General features: G+C 44.9%; 1 long non-coding RNA gene across 1 annotated transcript; it reads right to left on the minus strand.

The window, feature by feature from the left end:
- Positions 1-214: 214 nt before the first annotated feature.
- Positions 215-16,958, minus strand: LOC308478530. The gene is made up of 3 exons (XR_013987107.1): positions 15,788-16,958; positions 7,737-7,820; positions 215-682 (listed from the first exon to the last, which is right to left on the minus strand). It is a non-coding gene; the product is annotated as an uncharacterized lncRNA (long non-coding RNA).
- Between the last annotated feature and the right edge of the window lie 1,215 nt (positions 16,959-18,173).

Consider the following 18,173-nt stretch of genomic DNA (forward strand, 5'->3'; position numbering starts at 1 on the left):
TCAGCCCAGGCAGCTACTAGGCTGATGCTTTGACCTGACTCCAGATGGTAGGGAACTAACTACAAACCTCCATTTAACATTTCCCATTATGCCCTGGTGCTACATCAGGGGAGGGAAACCTGTGACCCTCAAGATATTGCAAGACGAACACTCCCATCATCACTCTCCTGCTGCATGGGGGCGATGGAGTCCAACAAGATCTGGTGAGCCAGAGTTAATTTGGGGAGGATTTTATACATGTGTTAGTCAATCAAGGCTTAGAGACACAAAATACAGGAAAATCTGATATATCGCAGACCTCAGGGAACAGAAATACAGAAAATGACAGCTGGTCCACCTGGTGACAAAGTGTCTTTGCCTCCAGGATCACCATAGAGGAGAGATTTTTACGTTGATGGTCCAAAGGTAAGACACCACCAGAGAGGCAGACTTGAGCAGCCCGGTAGAGAATGCCCAGTTCGCTCCATCAGTCTGTCTCCTCCTTCTGTCTCCTCTTCACACCGTAAGGTCCACACACACCCATTCCTGATGCCCATGACTAGGTCACTGCTGAGCCATCTCCTGCCTGCTGTTGTCTAAGTGGTGATGCAGCAGTCCTGGGGATATTAAATGTTCTCCTCCTAGATGATGATGGAGGGTTCTGGCTGTGGCACTAAGCATGATGGGAAGGAGATGGCAAGATCTGTCAGAGGAAGAGGAACAATAAGTTGGGTGTTAGGAGAGGGTCCCACTACACTGCACAGGAGTGGAGGGGGAGCTGTCTGAGTCAGTCTCCATTTTGCCCTCAGAGAGTGAGGTTTCCATGGTACCCAATACCAGTAGGGCCAGCCAAACTGGAACTGGAATGAGAGTTAGAGTGTTGGACTCAGGTCTCAAGGACATGTCTTTGTCTGCACTGGTGCAAACAGAATTGGCCACTCACACATCCATAGGACTGCACACTTGCAAGCACAGCCATCTGTCATGGATGCTTTAGTTGAGATTATTGAATTGCAGGGGGTTGGACTAGATGACCCTTGGGGTCCCTTCCAACTCTATGATCTCACTAGGGGTGAGAACCATGCAACGGAATGGTCCTGCCACACGCTTTAAAAGTGGAGCTATAGGGGTAGGTCAGATGTTGGGCCAATGGCTTAGCTACTTCTTAGAGCTTGGTCAGTCTTATGAATCATGTGTCCTATACTATATAACCATGCCCTGATTTCTTAAACAAAACCTTCAGGTTTCCTCGAGTCGAGAGTCATGAGTACTGTGTCCAAGAGGTGAGCTCCCTCCCACCTCCCAGAACTAGCTGGAGGTCTGGGATGAGGGGAGGCATAAATGATCAGGTGCAGCGTGCAAGAATAGGATATTATTATTATTATTATTATTATTATTATTATTATTATTATCATGTAACTGTAATACAACTCCATGCGTCATTGCACCAACAAGCAAAGATGCATATATGTCACTATCCTGAGCCCTTAAAAAAAATAAAATTGAGCAAGCTATAATATTGATGGAGTGTCAAACGCAACTGCTCAACATCTGAAAAGGCAGGATCGTGATTCCTCCACCACTTAAAGAGATGGTGTGTATCCACCCTAAATTTTGCTCAATGGGCTGAATTGATCTGCCTGTTTATTAAGGGCAAAGCTATGGAGGAAGGGGTCACTCTCTGATTTGTTGGTCTTTCTTGAGATCTAGAGAACACCCCATGGGCTCACAGCAAAGCTTTTAACTTGCTTCCCCCTTTGGCATGAGCCCAGAATTTTAAATTGCAACCCTGATGTAGCACATACAGCATAAACCACCGGAGAATATAACATAAATAGTTGCTGGACCGCCCTTGATTTAGGCAGGGTATAAATGACGATAGCTTTGCCTCGGAGAGAACTACAACCTATTCCTGAGCATTAAAATGGTAGGCATATTTCAGAAGGCAACTGCAAATGTACATTGTATTGGTGTTATCTCTTGGCATTCAATGGCTTTTCCCTTAGTTCTTGTATTGCTTTATTGCAGGGAGCAACAACAATGATTACAGCCGGCATTTGTTCATGAATTTTTCCCTGTAGTGGACAAAAGCTGCTGTGCTAAGGCCAGTCAGTAACTAGAAGGCCTCTACACAGTGGGGTCGCAACGGGGTGGGGGGCAGTTTGCCCTGGGTGCCATGTCCGCAGGGGTGACAAGAAGTCACCCTGTGGGGGCTCAAAGCGGCGTGAGCTGCCATCGCACCACCGCCGCCACATGTGACGGATCCTCCGTTCGCGGCTACAGCTGCGAGCAGAGGATCCCAGCGCCAGCGGCCAACCGTTAAGTGCAGCACATGTGTGGCATCACACGCATGCGCTGTACGTAGCACCGCCACACATGCACTGTATAGCGGTTTGCTGGCGCCGCCGCTCCAGCGCTGTACGAATGGTGCCGGGATCCCTCCGTCGCCGCTACAGCTGCGAACAGAGGATCCCAGCACCATCCGTACTGCGCTGGAGCGGCACCGCCGGCAAACCGCTATGTACAGCTCATGTGCAGCGTCGCTACGTACTGTGCATGCATCGTACGTAGCGACACCTTCCTTCGCCCCTGCCTCTACATTGCACTGTGGGCTGCCCCTTTCCTACAATTTCTGCTCAAGTAGGAAACGAAAGTGGTGTCTATACTAGTAGTGAAAAGAGAGACAAAGCTGCATTAAAACAGGATGCTAAAGTGGCAAATGCAATGTAAACAAGTGTTAAGTGATGCATTTTAAGGCTGTTAGGAAAATTCCTAGGATTCCTTCCTTGGAGTAGACTGCTGAAAGCCTCTAAGAAAAGTGGAGTCAGGCACACAAGGTAGGCTCAACAGAGATTTATTAATCATTAAGACAGTGCTGAATGGTCAGCCATGGTTAAAAAAAAAGAAATAAAATAATAATAAGAAGAAGAAGGTAAAGGACCCCTGGACGGTTAAGTCCAGTCAAAGGAGACTGTGGGGTGCAACGCTCATCTCACTTTCAGGCTGAGGGAGCCTGCGTTTTCCCTCAGACAGCTTTCCAGGCCATGTGGCCAGCATGACTGAACCACTTCTGGTGCACGGAACACCGTGATGGAAAGCAGAGTGCACGGAAACACCGTTTACCTTCCCACGGCAGCGGTACCTATTTATCTACTTTCACTGGTGTGCTTTCGAACTGCTAGGTTGGCAGGAGCTGGGGCAGAGCAACGATAGCTCACCCCGTCACAGGGATTCGAACCACCAACCTTCTGACTGGCAAACCCCAGAGGCTCAGTGGTTTAGACCACAGTGCCACCCACGTCCTTGTCAGCCATGAAGCTATTGCCACAAGCATGGCCTGACAACGGTACATGCCCTCCAGCTCTTCTTATATGCTCTTTTTCTGTCAGGTAAATACATGAAATCCTTGTGCCTGTATCATTTATGCAACATTATTGCCTACAGCAATGTGTGAACAGCTCGTGGACACCCTACCTGGCCTTCCAATTGGACATCCCATAGTTGGAGTCGTTTTCCACTTAGAAACTCCATTTATCTTATCAAGGTGTCATCCTCAATCATTCCTTTCCAGCAGGTTTTCGACTTGCACATTCCGTTACCCTTCCCTCCCAGACTTGTCTTTGGCAATTCTCCTTGTTTGTGCTAACCCTTATTATTACAATTCAATCTGTTTTCCTCTTATCTGGTCAGTTATTAATCTCCCGTTGCTGAGGGCAAGGTTCTGGCTGCTCACCTGCGCTGCTTTGGACAAGCATTTCTGACTCTAAGCATAGACAGCAACTTTGATTTTAAATACTTCTATAATATCCATATCATTATATACATGTCCTATACAGTCATACCTCGGGTTACAGACACTTCAGGTTGCGAATGCTGTGGGTTGTGAACATGCATCCCACACGGATCACGTTCACAACCCAAGCGTCCACTGTATATCCAATACACATATTTGTAACAAAGGCAAAAAAATAAATCTTAATTTTACATACATGCTCATGGGGTCTCAACAGGCTGTGACTGAGCAGGAACAAGACTTAGGGATCATAGTGGATCGATCAGTGAAGATGTCAGCATAGTGAAACAGGCTAATGCCAAGCTTGGGGTCATTAAGAAAGGAACTGATGATAAAAATGTCCATATCATAGTGCCGTTATACAAAACTATTGAGCAAGCACATCTGGAATCTGCTTACAGCTCTGATTAAAAAGGTAAAGGTAAAGGTACCCCTGCCTGTACGGGCCAGTCGTGTCCGACTCTGGGGTTGCGCACCCATCTCGCTTAAGAGGCCGGGGGCCAGCGCTGTCCGGGTCACAGACACTTCCGGGTCACGTGGCCAGCGTGACAAGCTGCATCTGGCGAGCCAGCGCAGCACATGGAAACGCCACAGTTCTGGTTGCTTCACCTCAAAAAGGAAATTGTTGCGTTGGAGAAGGTTCGGCGTTTGAGGTGGTCATTTTGTTTGCCATTGATGAAACTTCACCTTTCCCTCCCTACTATTTCTGATTGGAAAGAACCTCTCGCCACTTTCCTCAGGCCTTGGGAGTGACACAATGCAATGTGGCATGATATTGCCATTTGCTCCAAATGCATTCCAGGAGGTATGGTCAGCCTTAAGTTGAGGCATGAGAATCTTAAGAAAGCAATGGAAAAAAAGTAAACCCTTTGTCTATCTCATAAAATGAGGTTAGGCAAGAAGCAATCCCACCCTGAAAATTTAAGAAAATGAATTTCCCCTGTTTTGGGGTGGGCATGGGGGTCCATTTCACACTTTTCCAGCCTCAATTAATTTTTGTTGACTTTTTTCAGCTCAGATTTAATCTTATGCTTGTGATTGCTGGTTGATTTGAAGGTTCTGCTGATGGGATGGAAAAGCAAGCTGCAATGTGTTTTCATAAATACGTTAAATTCTGCCTTAGCTCCACTCCCCTCTTTCTTGCTGCTGGCCTGTTTCATACCTATTCTTTCTGGTTGCCATGGCAATGGGGTTTGCTCGCTTACAAGGCCAATAAACCTGCCATTACTTACCGATCTGTAATAGCGCTGACATGTTGTTCCAGGCTAGGCCTCTAGTTCCATGCCAGATGGACTAGCTCTGACCGAGTCACTGCCCTCCAATTATTGACACCGCTATAAGGTCATTCAATCTGGGGTCTCTCTTTCCCGCTCTAGTTGCCTCAAATGTACTTGGAAAGTTCATAGCCAGCTGGGATTGTACGGGGCCTGAATGGATAGTGCTGCAACACTAGCCCTGCCTCTGTATTTGCTGAAGTGCCCAGAAAGACCCCCCACAGCTGGAAATAAACAGAAGAGGTGGAATTCAACATCACACTATGGTTGAACATCCCACCATCACTAGCGTTGCCATTTGCCAGATGCTGTTTGCCAGATGTAACCAAGGCACCAGGCAAACCCATTCTCATGTTGCTTCCTTCCAGACCTCTTGTGGAAGAGGCACATGAAGAAGGGCCTCAGGTGATGATCGCAGGGTCTGGGTTGGCTCACGTGGGGAAAAGCGGTCCTTGGGGCATTGTGGTCCTGAGTTATTTAAGGATAAGGCATCACTGAGGATAAGACCATCAGTGGTTACTAGCTTTGATGGCTGTCAGGGACTGGCTGGATGAGGAAGAGTGGTGGGAGGTGCCTGCCCAGGAGCCCCCCAGGGAGGGCACAGAAGATGACAACTTAGATCCTGGATCCTGGTGGTGGGACACTGAAGACCAGTCTGCAGAAGGGATGAGTTGGGAGGTGCTAGAAGCAGGGGGGTTGAGTGATCAAGGAAGATCAGGAGAAAGAGGGCCTTCTAGGACAGGATTAGAAGCTGAGAGTCACAGAGTGAGTGCAGACTCAGACAAGGAGGAGTCAGATATTGCTCCTTCTACACAGCAGCAGCACAGTCCCAAGGTCTGCTGGCTCTCCTCCCCCCTCCAGCATTCCATTTGAGGAAAGTCCTACGATGGCCAGAGGAGGAGCTCACCCACTTGATGCATGGTTCATCTGCTTGGGAGGGATTTAAAGTGGAAGGCTAGAGGGGGAAGTGTGGAGCTAGTAGTCAGCTTCAGCAACATCTCAGCTGGCTTGAGACAGAACAGAGGACTCTACTGTGTTGTTATTTTCTGTTAATAATGAGTTAATTGTGTTTCATGCATCCCGTGTATGTGCCTGCCCTGTGGTTGACCTGGCTTGCTTGTCAGCTCCTTGACAATGGCTATGTTCTACCTACACTGTCTTCATACCTCTCTTAATACCAGTCACTGGGATTTAGAGGTGGGCAGAGTGCAGTTTTGCTCATGTCCTGATTGCCACTCGCTGGTATCTGGTTGGGCACTGTGAGAACAGGATGCTGGACTAGAAAGGCCATTGACCTGCTTCAACAGCCTCTTCTTATGTTCTTATTTAATCAGCCTACTCATGTGTAAATGTTTTGGTGCTATTAAGGAAAAACAAATGATCCGTGCTTTGGCTTATCAAGATGTTTTTTTGCCACCATGGTGGGTAGAGAGTGCCATCTGGGTTTTCTGGCTCAGACACCGCAATGTCTTGTATCTGCCCACAAATATATTATAGGACCAAAACAGAAATCCATCTCTGTATGTAAATGTAGCTGATAAGTACAATGGCTCAAACTGCAGATTATTTTTGTGCAGAAGTCTCTCTTATGTTAAGTAAATTAAAAACTTATCCCAAACAAAAGAGTTGCATTTTAAGGCACCTGATGTTGGTTCATAATAATAAAAAATAAAAAATAATCAAGCCAGATTGCTTTCCACAGCTGTTTTGAGATTAAATAAAATTGGTATGCCCCAACATGCACTCAACAAATCTGGCATCAGAAGTGACATTTAAATTATGCAAAGGATGAATTAGACAGAAGTTTCTAATGATAAACATTTTGCTTATTCAGTCTTAGTGGTGCAAATCCATGCCTATCCCACCTTTCAGTGTTTTAAAGATAAGATCTGCAAATTGGATTGAAAGGGAAATGTAGGAAATAATTAAAAGGGAAGGAAAGGGAAATCATAGCTACTATGAGCTGCCTCTGATATTAGTCCTGCTCATAGCAGACCAACTAAAATGAGCAGCCATGAATATGGGTACTATCCTAAGGCTAAATCAGCTAGGATGAGTGGAGTTATGATCCACTGGATCTCCAGCTGAGCAAAGAGGTTCCTGGCTCTTAAACTATTATCATCAAGATATTATCTTATTTGAGGATGTTTTTCTCCTTCATAATGTGGAAAAACTATTACAGTGGTACCTCGGGTTACATACGCTTCAGGTTACATACGCTTCAGGTTACACACTCCGCTAATCTAGAAATAGTGCTTCACGTTAAGAACTTTGCTTCAGGATAAGAACAGAAATCGGGCTCCGGCAGCGTGGGTGCAGCAGGAGGCCCCATTAGCCAAAGTGGTGCTTCAGGTTAAGAACAGTTTCAGGTTAAGTACGGACCCCCGGAACAAATTAAGTACTTAACCCGAGGTACCACTGTATTCTTACACTTCGCCTTACCCTTTTTCTATTTGGAGTCATTTCTTTGCTTTTTGTGTACGCCACCCAAAACTGTCTGGTGTGATACACAAACCTATTAAATGGAAGGACTCTCCACCGTTGTTTTCCTTTTTCACACACGCATGATAAGAAAGCCAGTCCTCAAGGAAGCAAATGTCAGAAAGACCTTTTGAAATGACATTATATGCTGAGTCACCATCCCTGCTCAGGAGACTTAGTATTGCACCCCTTCCCTCGCACCCACCTACCCCCGTTGTCAAAATCGACATGCTGCTTTTATGTCCTGGTGGTCTTGTCTGCCTGGCATCTCATCAGAAAGCTTCCCGACAAATCTGCGGGGAGAATGGCATGACAATTAAGACACGGATTTCAAATGTACGCCGTCAGCCCGAGTGCTCTGCACAGAGGAACAGGCGACTTGTAAATGTCACAGCTCAAACCCAGACATTTATTAGTTTAAAGCTGACACACTTTCCCTTCCCCGCAAGTAGTGAGAAAATGTTTTCCCCCCTCTCACTGGAGACATTTAAAACAGCGGTAGATTGGACAAAGTGCTATATATAAAAAAACAATTCACTCAGTAGATCTTCAAGAGGCCCATACAAAGGGATAAGCTGGATGAACACATCAGATTCCACAGTCCTTTTGACCATGATCTCCCACTACACATGAGTAGCACATGAAGAAGATTCAGTAAATTCAGAACTCAGATGCTGAGCTTCTGACTAAGAGCCTATGAAGAATTTGAGAAGCATCTTTTTTGCTGTGATAAATTCAGAGATCAAACCTGTTGGGTGTTCAGGAAGACATAGGACTTCCAACAGGAAACCAGTCCACTAATCCTTTCTACTTCCTTTTTAATAATGGAATAACGTTCCTCAGTCACTTTAGAGAAGTTTATTTCTGTTCACTAAGAGGAGCAAGTGGTTTATTTGGGGGAAAAGATCACAGAGATCGCATGTTCATGGTAACCCTACAGAAGTGGTGAAATCTCTCGAAGGTAGCCTGTCTATGCCTCAGATTTGCCTCTGCCCATTCTGTGTGGGGTGTGGGAGAAAAGAATTGCACCAGAATCAGTGCTGGGAGCCTGCAAGAGTGGTGGTTTGTGTGTGTGTGTGTTGTGCAATATTGACACAATATTGTGTGTATTGACACAACAGCAGTGCATTAGTGATAGATTTATACTGTCTACACATCAATATCCAATAATGTCATCTGAAGGGGCTATCTTCTACTATAACACAACAAATGTGGGACAGAAAACAACAACCCCTTGAACACTTGTGACATAAAAAGTTACAGGAAGTCTCACCTGGAAGTTATGATACATACACTGACTAGAAACAAAGCAGTACTGTATGTCCATCCTGAAACATTTGCAGATGTAAACAGTATTGAAAGTGGAATCATATGTAACTTTCCTGATACTACCATGATCACAAATCATCATCAATGAACTTTACACAGTAGAAAGGTTGTCAGGAGGGCCTTACAATAATGGATTTTGACCAGTATAGCCTGCAATGACTGGAAACCAATGGATAGAATATATCTAAATTGGGTCTATTACATCTACCTCACTATGACTGTATTTCATCTGATCCATCCACTGTAATTATTAAGTTTGCAGATGATACTACCATAATGGGTCTAATTACAGGTGGAGATGAATCAGTGTACAGGGGGGAGGTTCAAAAAGTATCTACATGGTGCTTAGAGAATAACTTGCAACTAAATATTAGCAAGACAAAGGAGATGGTGTTGAACTTTCGGAGGAAGAGAGGGGAACTAGCCCCGTTATATATCCGGGGGGGGGGGGAGTGCATGGAGAGAGTCTCTTTCTTTAAATTGCAGGGAGTTTACCTTAGTGAAGACCTCACTTGGAAAAACAATATAACTCGGGTGGTTAGGAAGGCCCAACAGAGAATCCATTTTCCTAGGGTCTTGCGAAAGAACAATGTTAAACAAAATTTGATGACCTCCTTCTACCAGTCCACAATAGAAAGTGTCCTCTCATATTGTATCACAGTGTGGTACGTTGGCTTGACAGCCACAGACAGAGAGTCTTTACAGAGGGTGGTGAACACAGCACAAGATATCATGGGCTGTCCCTTGAGTCCGCTGGATGACATCGCAAGGGATCAATGCCTTAGGAGAGTGAGAAAAATTCTCAGGGACGATTCACACCCCGGTCAGCACCTCTTTAATCTTCTACCCTCGGGCAGGAGATATAGAAGTATAATCAGTCGTACCACCAGGCTAAAAAACAGTTTCTATCTGTGGGTTGTTAGGCTGCTGAATGGAAAATAATATAGTGCAACTGACTTTTGGGGTTGGTGTGTTGTGCGACAAGCACACAGAGTGCAATGAGACTGAGTGTTTGTGGGGAGGGGACTCTGTTAATTTCATTGTACACAGGTTGTACATTGACAATAAAGGAAATTTTAAAAAAAAGGATCAGAAGGAATATACACACATATTTCATATACATACACTAGGGGTGTCAACTCCCTCCACCCCTTTGCCAATCAGCAGGTGCATGAACTACAGCATGACAACAGCCTTACATTTTAATTTATATAGGAAGATACACACACCCCACAAAGTAGGAGAGCTCTGAATGGTGAATGTGGTCATTTGCTTTTTTGATTCCACTTGTGATTACTACTGAGTCTTATAGCTCTGGATTTTCATTTTATTGGCAGCTGAGACTGTGGAGTTGTAACAAGACTGCAACTGGTGACATGGATCCGAGGAGATTAAATTGTGCTGCCATTGAGAAAATTCTTACATCAAGGAATAAAAGGAATGTGTAGCACTGGGTAGCTGTTGATAGCTTCTCGCTGAGTGTCTGTGCTGGTAAGGCTGTGTGTGGTGGAACCGTGAAAATCCCTATATCTGGATCCCACACTCGTTTTCTCTTTCTGATCGGCACTTCAGATAGATGAGGGCCATGTGGCACATTAATAAATGCAAATATGTGTTGCAACGTTCTGATGGTTGCTTTTTGTAAAGAAAGTGACTTCCAGAGGGGAGATTTTGAGTGACATGGTGTGTGTGTGTGTGTGTGTGTGTGTGTGTGTGTGTACTAGTCCTTTTTAGCTCCGAATTTTCCTGCTGCAGAGTTCCAAATGTGTATTTGTGATGCTCAATATATGCCCTTTGGAAGTTGCATCTCTTTCAAAAAGCACTCGCTAGGGCTTCATTGCATGGCTGAGACTGCAGTAAGAAGTTCACCTGAGGATTTGGACTCAATTTAGCAAGGCATGTTTTGGCCACATATTGCGGTCAGGAGTCTGTAGGCTGATTTGTGGTACACATCCAGATGTGTAAATGGTTCACTCTTGCAGCAGGAGATTAGACTTAAGGTGGCTTTCTGGCTAGCCAGCTCAATGCCTATAGGTCTATCCATCAAACCATCTCTCTGACCTGCATTAAATCCCTCCTCAAACCCATTTATTTTACAAAGGGCAAGCTTTAACACTGGAGGCTTAAAATGATTTAATGGTTATTCTTTCCCTCTGGGGAACTCTGGGAGCTGAGGCATTGTACTGACATACAGGGTTCTCTTAAAGGAAATCCTGAACGCCCTCAGCAAACTATAATGCTAGATCAATGACCATTATATGTAGGCATAAAATTGATGTACATTTGTTGAGTGGATATTCACAAAATCCCTGTGTTAGCCCACTGTGTTAGCCCATACTCTCTTCCTTTACCCTATCTTTGGAATACCAGCAGATGTATTATTTGCTACAGCAGGGGTCACCAACATTTATTGGCCAGGGAGCACATTTGGAATTTTGAGGAAGTGCCATGGCCACCTGTCACAAAATGGCTGCCGTGGAGGATGTGGCATAACATAAAATGGCTGCCATGGAAATGTGACATAAATGACTGGGAGGGGGCATGGCATAATAAAAAATGTTTGCCAAATCTGAAAGAACAGAAAAAGGCACTTACATCACAGTAAAACCCAAAGGAGTGTCTCCACCCCCATTGTTCAGCCCGGACACTGAGGTCCAGCTCCGAGGGCCTTCTGGCTGTTCCCTCGCTGCGAGACATGAGGTTGCAGGGAATGAGGCAGAGGGCCTTCTCGGTAGTGGCACCCACCCTGTGGAACGTCCTCCCATCAGATGTCAAGGAAATAAACAACTATCTAACTTTTAGAAGACATCTGAAGGCAGCCCTGTTTAGGGAAGTTTTTAATGTTTGAAGTTTTATTCTGTTTTTAATGTTCTGTTGAAAGCCGCCCAGAGTGGCGAAAACCCAGCCAGATGGACGGGATATAAATAATAACAACTTCTTCTTCTTCTTCTTCTTCTTCTTCTTCTTCTTCTTCTTCTTCTTCTCTCTTTGAACTTTTCATTTGTTCAGTCTTGGAATCCAGTGAAATAAGGGACTGGGTGGAACAGATCAGAAAGAGCAAACAGTCTTTTATATGCTGTGGATTTTTGAGGGGATATTTACTTTTGTGGGTGCCGTAGGAAGTCCTGAAAGGCAGCATGATTTCCGCAGGTGCCAGAGTGGCAACCCCTATCCCTCATGGATGCTACTGATAAAACAACCCGTTAGTTGCACATGGTGGTTGATCATCATGTGGTGAGAGCTGCTAAGTATGATAGAGTATGTGGCAGAATTGTGCCAGGGATACCATATTAGATAGTATCTCAGTGGTGGTTGTTAACACATACTTGGAACAGTAATGGTGAAGTAACTCTCCATTGCAAGACATTGCTGATCTTTCCCCTTAAATACATAAATGTTGAACTTTGGAAGAGGGAGGTTAAGAAATCTCCAAGTCAACAACATCTCCGGCATGCCTTGCAGAAAGAAGAACGATAGCAATGGTAGTAAATTGAAGGGGTAGGACAATGTAAGAATAGGTTATTGGACAATTCTCTTGACCATTATATGAACCCATAAATTCCATTTATCCATGAAATAACTATTGCCTTCATACTGACATCGTCCCTATAAGAAACATTTTGCCTTATAGAGACAATTGCATCCTGCTTTTTCATTAAGATGCCTTGCATTTCATTGTATGAATAGCTCAGAAAAAATATTCAATAAGATGGGCATTTCACAGTAAATAAATTGCACTGATACAACACTATAAAAAGCAATGCTCAGTGGTTTCTCTAGGTCAACCTCTGTTCTAGAGCTCTGTGCTTAGCTTTTAAACCTGCATTTATGAACAATAAAGGTTACTTTTTGTTAAATGAAATAACACCAACAAAATGCTATGTGTTTTCTGAATAGGAGAGTCAACTAACTGGCTCTTCTGTTTTATGCCTCTTTTGAAGGCCTAGTCAAAAATTACATGGTAATTGCCATGCCTAGCCCTGGTCTATCAAAGAGGAAGAGCACTATGCCCTGAAACGTGAACCCTGTTTCAACATTAGTTGTGTGCAGGGCAACTTTATGTTGACTAATGAGTGGGGCCCTACCCCTGACTTCAGTGCCCGGATTTTGCAATGCAAAATACCCCTGACCCGAATTTTGCAATGCAGTTCTCCATCCAAGTATTGTATATAAAAATGCACGTTAGTGAGAACAGCATGCAAAAGTGCATTCTAACAAATGCAATTACTTTGAAAAAAAATATCTATATTTTTTAAAAAAATCACAAAATGATGTGGGAATCTGTAGAACTTCTTCCTTCCTGCTTTTCTTCCCCTCTCCCCTTCATCCATCCACCATCAATTAACTCTCTTCCATTCATTCTCTCTATTCCTCTATAGGGCTGAGGGCTACACTGATAGTCCTGGGCCACAAGTAGTGTGCATGGCCCTGGCACTGAAATTTGTGTGTGCCTGGCCCTTTCATGGGGAATTTTTTGGGTGCTCGGGCACCCAGGGCCCCAGGGATTTGGCACCTACGGCCATGGGTCTCCCACCTGCTTTTTAAATACATTTTGAACATTTCCATGCTTGGAATTTAAGATGTACCTGAGAGGCCCTTGTTGTTTCGGTACTGAGCAAAGCCTGATGCGCTTTGGCTTCAGACAGGGCCTTCTCTGTGGTGGCACCTCAATCATGGAGCACTATCCTGCATAAGGTGTGCCTGGTGCCAACTTTGTTCAGCTTTTGGTGCCAGTTGAAAACCGAGACCTTCCTCCAAATGAGTGATGTAGATGTGTATAAATTGTCTTTATAAATGTAGTAGAGTTAATTGATTTATACAGCTCAGCCATTGTGCCCCCTATTACATGGATTTTACCTCAGAATACCTGTACAAATGCACGACTGAAGTATCTGTGAACACCCCTTATATGATTTAGGCGTGAGACTGTTTTGTTTTTTAAGTGATTTATTTATATTTTATGCGTTCATATTATTTTTATTTTAACGCCACTTGCCTTGAGATCACCTGTGATGAAGAGGAGGATATGATTTTTTAAATAAATAAATGAATGCCAGTACCCCTCATAAAATATGTAGGGGTCGCACATGCATTTTAGACCACGTAGCAAACGCTACGGTTTTCAACAGCGGAGAAACCGCTGTAGGCCACCCCCCTTCAGAGATGATTAATTTCATTTTGCCATCTGAATACGACTGCCGAAAACTACTATAGACTTTGGGATCCTTCATTTCATGCACAGTAGGGGTTCCATCACATTGCAGTGAAACCTGACGTGGTATTCCTTGTATTATGAAAATATATATCCTAATCGTTCTGGGGACCCAGCATCTGAGGAAACAGATTTACAAAATTAATGTTAAGTGATGTATGCAATAAGGCATTTTCTCTCCTATAAAGGACAGCGATCTCTGCTTTTATGCCTCCAGGGTCCACTTTAATAAACACTGAATACCAGCCAGGCATTTTCTTAAGTTTTGTTGTCAATAAATACCATCTGTGCACGAAGCACACACAATTCAGGAGAGATGCTGATCATAAGTAAGCTCCAGTGCATTATTCTGCTGGCGCTCCAACTTGTTTGGCCTTCAAAGGGATAATGAATTTTTTATATACTGCTTGAAGAATTATATTAGCACTTTGTTTAGGCTTAATAGAAATACTAGATTCTCTCCATCTGAATGGAAAATCATTGTCTAAGGAAATGAACACAGTGAGGTCACGTCTTTCACTTCTTTTGAAGGGTTGCAAAAAAAAATGAAGTGAAAATGAAGGGGAAAATGACTCGCTTTAATGTCTCCCAATTGTCCCATTTCTCCTTGATTTCTTTGTATCTGGGCAATCTTTTCATTTGAGATTGACGTATCAGAAAGAGAGGGGTGGGGGGTGGGGAACTCCTGGAAAGGCAAAGCTTGAATATTGATGTATCGTTCACATGTACTCTCCTGCTCTTACAGTCTTTACGCATTCACAGTCGTTCTACTACAATGATTCCCAAACTGTGGGGTGGAGCACAGAAGCTTGCCTCTCTAGAAGAACTGAGATGAGTCATGAAAAATTAAGCCACCATCCACCACTCTTAAATGGGACCTCCTAGGCAGTCTCCTGGGCTATAGCTCCCCATTAACTCTGGCCACTGGCCTTGCTGGCTGGGGCTCACAGGAATTATACTCCAATGACACCTGGAGGACAACCAATTTGAGGAAGGTTGAGCCGAACTCCTTGGGGATTTTTACCCCAGGGTAAAAAAGAAAAGAAAAGAAGGATAGGTAACTGTTATGTACTGAAGTTCTCACCCTGGGCCAGCAGGGGGATATTGTAGATAGTTATGCAAATGAAGGCTCGAAAGTGACGTTCAGTGATTGGATAGTTTGTATGCAAATGAAGGATCGAAAGTGACGTTCAGTGATTGGATAGTTTTAGAAAGTTGCTACAGTTACGTTGTTCTGGAGCTCTATATAAGCAGGCTGACTGAGCTCTTCAGTTCAGTTCTGTTCTGGCTTCTGAATAAACAAGAGCTGTTTGAAGAATCACTGTGTCGTCTGATATGTTCACCCACAACTTAACAGTAACTCTAGAGGCTTATAAAATGATGCATGGTGTAGAGAAAGCAGACAGAGTTTTTTCTCCATTTCCATTAGAACTCCAGCGCTTCCCTCCTGTTGGAGCAAATTCTCTTTGGGGATTCATTGTGGACGCTCAAACCATATTCCCAATTAGTCAGATGTCTATTTAATAATGCATTCAGTGGCAGAGGAAGGGGGTGTGGGGTGTGGGGTGCGCCCCAGATGTCATCACTGGGGGTGTGTGACAAAATAAGTTTTTCAAAAATGGGCTCTGTGGTGTTTGCCCATTCATTTGAAAATGTCTGTACAGGGGAAGATAAAGAGTTAATAGGTAGACCAATAGAAAAGCCAGAGGCGGAGCCTACCTGTTTATAAAAGGGCTTAGCCCGAGGTTGGTTTTGGTTAGTTGGTTGGTTGGTTGGGAAAAGGCAGTTGGGAAAGCAGTTGGCAGACAGAATTAGAGAGACAGTGCAGTTGGTTCTTGTGTGAGGGGAGGTAGAAGAGTTAGAGACAGGATAAAAATAAGACTAAGACGGTAAAGAGTAACAACGTTTTGAATGCAGTTTAAGTTTATTTGTGTCTGCAATAAACTACACTCTTCTTTGTTAACTTAAGAACCTGACTGAGACTAAGTGACTTACCAGGGAGGACCTGGTTGGTGGCAGTGGATTAGTGGTGTACGGGTCAATAGTCTGTGAGATGACCAGGGGCTCTGTACGAATGCCACAGGCTCACAAAACTTTTTAGGAGTGACGTGGTGGCTTAAGCGCCTGCAGGTTCCATGCTGCCTGAAACGGCAGCGTGGGACTTACGTCTGCCTACTGCCTCTCCCTCAGCTGCCCTACAGCTGAGTGGGAGGCGGCGGAGAGGCTCCAAGCGTTGGAGAGGCTCACCCCGACCCCATGGGTGGATTGCCCCGACCCCATGGGCAGCTCGCCCTGCCCCCATGGACGCGGATCACCCTGCCCCTGGCTGCAGGACACGCCCCTGCACCAGGAACCCGAGCGGCTAGCTATGCCACTGAATGCATCACAGAACAGAGACCAAAAGAGTCTGTGAGAGTGTTATATTAACGCACACTGTCTATAGGAAAAATACATCATCTTGGCTGTTTATCCTCTAGCCCAGGGGTCGGCAAAGTTTTTGTGGCTTGAGCCGGTTCACGGTCCTGCAGATGCCGTGGTGGGCTGGAGTGCACACACATGCACAAACGCTATTTCTGGCTCTCCTTCCAGCGCGGAGGAGGCGTGCACAGCTTCCCATTGGTCGCAGGAGCTTCCTGCAGCCAATGGGAAGCCGGCCAGCATCACGGAAGGCAGTCCCCGCTCTGCTCTGCGCCGGTTTAGCATGGCGCACGGGAGCCGACCGAGCAGGCGATGGGGGTCCATGGACCAGTTAAACGACCCCCACTTGTGGCCCATGGGCCTTAGGTTGCCAACCCCTGCTCTAGCCAGCCACCTGCTGCCATTTCTCCATCTCTTCATCCTACCACAATTCTTAAAAACACTTAAAGGGGTTGTTGTTGTTGTTGTTATTGCTGTACATGCATCTTATTTGGAGTTGTTTTGTAGCTTTCTTAGACTTTACCGATTGGTGGGGTCTGCATTGCTCCCGGACGGGAGGAAGGAAGTCAAATGACACCGAGGGTTGGTTCAGAGAAAGAGTTCTTTATTTCTGCTCTCTGGAGCAGCAGAAAGGCACTTGCGTGGTCAGTCCACAGCAAGTCCAAAGAAATGAGAGATTTCATGCAGTATATATATCCTCCAGACACCCTCTCCCCCCTTCCCCAGGAATCCAGCCACGTCAGCTTGTACACGCAGGTTGACATCACAGATGTTCCTGCTCCGGTACTCTTAACCATAAAAGGGTTTTCCTTCCTGTACTTCTGACCATAAAAGGGTATTCCTGTTCCTATACTCTTATCTTGGAGCAAGAGGTCACCAACTCCAAGAACACACTCTGGCGCTGTTCCCGGACTAGGTCTGTGCGTCAGAGTGTGGTAAGATAAGACCCAGACATGTCATCCCTACTCCACTGGAACAGCCAAGGTCATCCATTGCCGTGACTGATAAAGGAGAGAGCTTTGTTTATACAGCTGTGTTCTTGTTATGCATTTGCTCAACAGCTCAAGTTAATGCATTTTAGAAATGCTCCTTTGGAGAAAGAAGAAAAGGGGGGTTTTGGGTCCCGTTTCAAACTGCCTGCACAGAAACCCATTTCTTCAGTTTTTCACTCTAGCGGGCAGCGTTAGGGCCCTCCTAACCTGGTTCTTACCCATTTCGACGTCAGGCCACACTCTTGCGTACATGACACTGGCCTTACTGATAAGGGTTCTGCAGAAGTTCTACCTCACTCGCTTTCACTGCTATCACTAATGTCACCCATTCACTGGTTCTGTTCCTTTGCCCCTCCCCATTTCACACTGCTGCCTAGAGGCAGAAGGTGAACTGGGCATCGTTCCTTTTCTTTGCTTCTCTAGATGCCTTTAGAAGTTGATGGATAACATTTGTCTGAATGGCTCTACAGAAAACCTCAGTGTTCATAGGTTGCGCTCTATTTTTAATACCAGTTGTTGGGGGGAGGGGTGACATTGGGAGAAGGAAATTGCTTCCCAGAAATATCTGGTTGGTCGATGTCTAAAACAGGAGGCTGGAGTACGTGGACCGTTGGTCTGATCTAATGGTGCTCTTGTTTTTGTTTTTTAAAATTTTTATTTTATTTTCAATGCAAGATTACAACAAAAATTACAAA

The sequence above is a fragment of the Podarcis pityusensis genome, assembly GCF_964106645.2.
Source record: "Podarcis pityusensis genome assembly, chromosome: 5".
Lineage (NCBI taxonomy): Eukaryota > Metazoa > Chordata > Lepidosauria > Squamata > Lacertidae > Podarcis > Podarcis pityusensis.